Source organism: Ptychodera flava, unplaced genomic scaffold, assembly GCF_041260155.1.
Source record: "Ptychodera flava strain L36383 unplaced genomic scaffold, AS_Pfla_20210202 Scaffold_119__1_contigs__length_201995_pilon, whole genome shotgun sequence".
Classification (NCBI taxonomy): domain Eukaryota; kingdom Metazoa; phylum Hemichordata; class Enteropneusta; family Ptychoderidae; genus Ptychodera; species Ptychodera flava.
This window is the reverse complement of record NW_027248301.1, coordinates 144,995-150,994: the sequence shown is the minus strand read 5'-3', so window position 1 is coordinate 150,994 and position 6,000 is coordinate 144,995.

Here is a 6,000-nt window from a genome sequence, read left to right as displayed (position 1 = left end):
GCATGGTCCAAATCAGCAAGCAGTGATAACTCTGATCTTCTTCCACATCATTTCCAAGAACTCTGTTATCTGGAGAGATTAAAATTGAAAAGTTTATTACCAGTAAGCAAATCAATCCAGTCATCATTATCAGAAGATAAAATGAATGCAAATTAAATATAATCTGTTTTTGGTATTTATATACACACCAAATACGAGCTAAAAACTGACTCAAAGCAGGTCTGTTCATTATAAGCACATATGTAAAATTATGACTACGGTAAGTATTGAAATGGAGACATAACAAAATACATAAATGAGTACACTATAGGTGTAACCGTAAGACTCAAATTGTGTGCTGAACACACATGAGGCTGAGATTGGGGATTTGGCTCAGCGGTTTTATCTATGGCTTCTGCGCTAGGTGACTGGTGCTATACGTTGTGAGTTCAAATCCGACTGAAACCACAATATATTACAAAAGTGTATGGACAAAATTCCATGAGCACAATCATATTGTATTCAGTTTAGATTGACAGCTTGAATTTACAGCTAGACATCAGTTAAGACTGATGACACAGTCCTTGACGTAAAAGAACTTTGTCATTCAAAGTCCTGAAATGTACGTTGTACCAATGATGTGAAATGACCTAAGTTACAATGAAAACAATGTCAAGGCATGTAGAGTACGAACTCAACTCATGGAAACTAGACAATATGGCTGCCTCAAAGTGCTAAATTTGCTTTCCTGTGCATGCATGATACAGCCTTGAGGCTTAGTGGGCCAGGGTCGGGTGTTGGAGTATATTTCTATTCTTTCAAGTATCATCATAAATTCCTGACAAACTGTGATTAAAACCCTTTCCCCAAAATACACGGACAGGTAAAAAAATCTAAGTTGGCAATGAGCAGTCAAGGGGGGGGGGGTCACTTCTATTACTTGCTAATATGTATATGCGCCGCCCAATGGGGTGGGTATTTCAGCAATTTGGTCCAAAATGGGGGGTAGGGGGTCAATTCCATTGTAAACCATGGTCTAAAATGGGGTTGAAGTTTGAGTGCCACACAAGAACAAATTTCAACAGTCTGTTAATTCCCATCTCGCTAGCATGGTTCTGAGCTAGCTGCACTCAATAAGCATGGATATCTTTTCTGTTGCAGGGGAACCATTACAGAGACCCCCTGGCTTAAAGTAAATATGGACTTTGTTTTAAAACATTGTCACTGATTTGTCAGAACTCTACATATGGCAGATTTTTGCCCAATAGAAAATACCCAAACAAAGTGGCTCTACTGCTCCTAGTATTATTCAGGTCGACCATGGCCATATGAAGTAGTATTGCTTTACAGACAAACAGCGAGGTTTGTTGTGAATTGTAATTAAAAAAAAAAACACCACTCAGACTGTAACTGCAGATGACTGATAATTTGCAGAAGTTGGACCAAAATTTGGTGAGAGTGAAAGGCATTTTTTTTCACAAAATTTGTAAGTATTTCCTCATGATTTTTCGGAATCATGGCTTGTCCAGCAACAAAATAGCTCTAAACGCAGTATAAGCTTACAGTTGTAGGCTTTGCCGGGGCAAATACTTGCTTTTTCCGTTTTAAAAATGTTGACGCTATGACTGTTGACCTGGGTCAAAGGTCATAAAGGTCTAAAATGGGGTCCTAAAACAACGAGATTTTAGGTCTAAAATGGGCCCTGGGTTTTATACCTGCGGCCGCACACCCCTACCACTTCTCTGAACAAGTACTCCCCCCTCCCCCCGAGAGAGGTACAGCAGTTCTAGGTTCTAGCTCTGCGTTATATAACGCCGGAAACACACAGCATCGTACGCAGGGCCATCATTCATTGTGCGATGTTTCTGTGTAAGTTCACAGTGTAATTTGATTTTGGACGAAGACAATCAGCACTCGCACACAGGCGTTCTGTTTACTGGATAGTTTGTATAAGTGTAGTTTATGTTACGTTCCGATGTTCTGTTCCGTAAAAGTCTACGGAACAGAACGTCAGAACCATGGTCGGCACGAAGCATAAAACAAACTACCCAGTAAATAGCTCTGCATGACCATGGCAGGGCTGTGTGTTAGCGGCGCGGCGTTATACGACCTCCCAACACATGTGGTGGGAGGCCGTATAACGCCGGTAACACACAGCCCTGCCATGCAGACCTACCCAGTAAACAGAACGCCTGTATGCGAGTATGAAATATAACGTTGAGCAACAAGATTGAAATTAATGACTGTTTGAGCTGGTACTCACTCAGTAAACTGCTAGGCCATATGGACCGCATATCCGTACAGTGATCGGTGGGTCGCGGTCGCTGGTCTCGTCCGTGCCGTATGCAGCGCAATCGAATCTCCCATGATGCTAATATGAGACACCCTAACCAGGTGAAAAAATTGGACGCGCAGTTTGGGCTGGTTTGGCATGTAAAATGCATCGGAATTTTGAAAAAGTAATAAAAGTGAGCGCATATATCAAAAAGGACCAAAATAACAGATTAGTATTGGCAATGTTACAAAGTTTAACAACTTTATGCAAATATAGGAATGGAAAAATCCCTGGACTGCGTAAAATTTCAGTTCAATTACAACTACGGGGACCACTTTGAAGTCAGGGACCACTTAGAGGTCTTCACACACGCCACTGAATCAAGGTATAGGAATGTGCATAAAGTGGTAGAAGAGATGGCCAACGTGAACGCCGTGAACAGTTTAAATTTGAAGAAAGTGAGACGGTGACATAATCAGCGTTGACAGGAATCATCAAAGGTTGGCCACTCTCAGGTGGCATTTGCCGTTAACAATCGTGAAATACTTGTTGTTCTAAAGATATTCTGTCATAGTCCCTCCACTGTGTCTATGAATGTGTAATATATTACGTCATTTGTAATAGCGCCACCTACACACAATGCTAAGAGCGATGGATTATCTACAAGATGGGTTTGAGTAGAGGCTGTTGGTTTGATTTGGAGATCTCTGATTCTGTAACTTATTTTTTCTCCTCTTTTTTCCACGGTTTCTGCTCCGAAATGGTATCTAGTAACAGAATAAATGGCTATTTAACAGATTTACTGACTGGAGTACAGAGATCAGCAAAAAGTTGTATTTCCGAGCTGAAAACAAAAATATACTGTGTCCAGATTCTATGGATGTCGATCACGTTTCGAAAACATCAAAGGGACTTGAAACTGTCTTTTTTGAGATGGTAACGTTTCGTTCCGTAACGTTTCGTAAAACGTGACATTTGTAAAATGTATTCCCTGCAACAGCTTTTGTACTCCCGTCCGTCCGTCTGTCTGTCTGTCTGTCTGTCTGTCTGTCTGTCTGTCTGTCTGTCTGTCTGTCTCTCTCTCTCTCTCTCTCTCTCTCTCTCTCTCTCTCACACACACACATTTATATCATAACATTTATTAGTTTGTTCTTTTGTTGATGATTTCTTCGGTCAGAAGTGACCAAAATTTCTTTTTTCAAGATTCAGTACTTTGTGTGGTAAGAATGACCACGTGAAATGCTTTACATTAATGACGATATTGGTTGGTTGTGACGTGAGAGATCCAATGAAATCGTAAAATGGAGGAATTTACAGGTAGGAAATGTTTCTTAAGTAACCACATTGAGATAATTGAATGTAGAACACACAAACACTTTAAGTTCGTTATTTTTCAAACTTCCCGCCAACTTGTTTATACATACTTCGTTACGTTTGATTCAAGTACCACGTGACCAGTCACACTAACGTCTTAAAATTCCTTAAAGCAGCACCTGCTTACGGGAGTGGATTATTTTTTTCTTTTCCTTCTACCTTTCTTCGGAACAATTCAAATTTCCGCGAAGGTCCGTGGGAAAGTTAGGAATGGATCGTGGCTGGTCATTCATGGGAATACAAAGTCGGAAGTGAAAGTGGTTCCGGTCGAGTGCTTTTCAATGGAAACCATTGAAGCGTTGGTTTGAAGGCGCCTACTGTTGTATGACTTATTACACTAGTACTATTTAGACAGGTTGAATAAGTCTTTTTTTCACTGCCCAAAGTATATATTAGACCATGGCACGCGCCTTCGCATGGTAACAACGGCCGGCACACGGGCAGTCACGGGGGTGGATCATTAACATGCGACGGAGTCGTTAAATTAGTCAATCGCTGTGGTCTCTCCTTTTATCATAAGCCACAAGCCAATGACAAACCACGTATAAACAAGGCATGTGTGTGGAATGTCTTCTTTTGAACATTTCACTTTCAAAGACAAAAACCAATACACTGTGTCAAATACCATCACATGCAAATATGTTCACTAATTCCCAGTTCTGTAGAAACTCTGCCCCTTAGCCTACAGGGTTTTACTGGCTGACAAATGTAGTATTTTACCGTAACTGGTTCCTCCCGCCACCAACTGATTACACTTTCTCGTTTTCCCACACTCATATTATACATCTCAGAAAAACACAAGAAGTTATGCCAGTCACTGTACAAATGACACCACAATCTACCCTTACCATGTGTTGATGAATTTGAAAAAGATTTTAACGTTTTTCAAGTCACTGTAATTATCATGGTAGTGCCACAGAGTAATAATTGCCAAATTCAAATAAATGTTTGGAATAAACCGTCATCATGGGTCTAGTAATAACCGCTGTCTATGACCAATTGACCAGCTCTGATTGTGTAAATCGCTCCGTTGAAGAAGTTGTATAACCATCGGGGTTTCAAAAGGATTGCCTTTACAGACGTCGTTGTTACTTAAGTGTAAGTGAAAGTTCAAAGTTCGCGCCAAATCTTGTTCATTCAAACCCAGCATTGTACCTCCACAGCGAACTTTATCCACATACTAAGTTGATTTTCTGGCGTAATATAAACTTAAGTTTCGTGCACCAGAATTCAAAAAACTAAAAAGACACGCACATATAATTATCGGCCTTTGTAAAGGTCAATCAAAGCCTTAGAGCTTCGACTTTAAAAAAGAGATACTGTGCGTTTATGTAACGACCATGCTATATTTAGCCTCGTGTCTTACGTCACGTATTGGTGTACAGAACTGAGGTATACTCAGGTACGCTATGCGAGAACTGTAGACGCACACCAAAACGCTCGCATACACGCCTATCGTCTTGATTATATAAAAGTAAATCTGCGATTAGGGCGCATGTTTTGCTGTCATAAATGAGATCCCTTTACCTGTCACAGTAAAATACGTGTCCATGAAATGGGGATTGAATCGATCTATTACCGGTACGCTTGTAGCTGACTAATCCGGGTTTGGCATCTTTCCTCAACGAAAGTGCACGACTTCCAACTAGGAGTAGAACTATCTTTATTTTATGTCCATGTTACATCTTTCACACACTTGTAATAATTAACCAAAACGACGGGTTATCATCCCCAGCCCGGAATGAGCAGCAAGTTGTTCACAGATCAGAGTTGCAAACGAACCAACGTCGAGCTTTCAAGAGAGTTTCAAGGACACGCTTACATGGGATACGTGTGAGGAGAAACTGCGCATTTGAAGTCGTCAGCTTTACGGTCATGGTCAAAGTTTGCTCTGGTTTTCTACGTTGCCATAATTTTGCAGTAGAGGATAATTTGGAGGTACTGTGTGACGAAGAAAGTTAACATAATGTCAATCCAATGAGGAAAATATGGAATTGAAATGATATTGCTTTTCCACATTTGAATAAACATACCAATGGTAGTTATTTCTTTTATTTGTTGATAATAAAAAATAAGTTACAATAAGGCCAGAGAAAAAAAAATCTTGTTCATCGGATTTTTTGGACCAAGTCCCAGGAGCGGCGAGCGAAAATTTTTTTTTTTATTTTTTTTAGGCCGAAGGTAACGCGATCCTCTGTCATTTTTGCAGAGATGCAGACAAGGCAAGATAATTGTTTCCCTTTTTACCAGAAATATCTCAGACAAGAAACACTGATACTGGTAACTGAATTCAATAGGCCTACTATATTTCCCAACAATAACATAGGCCATTACATTCACAGTTAGTGTTTGCACAACATATTCTGAGCATT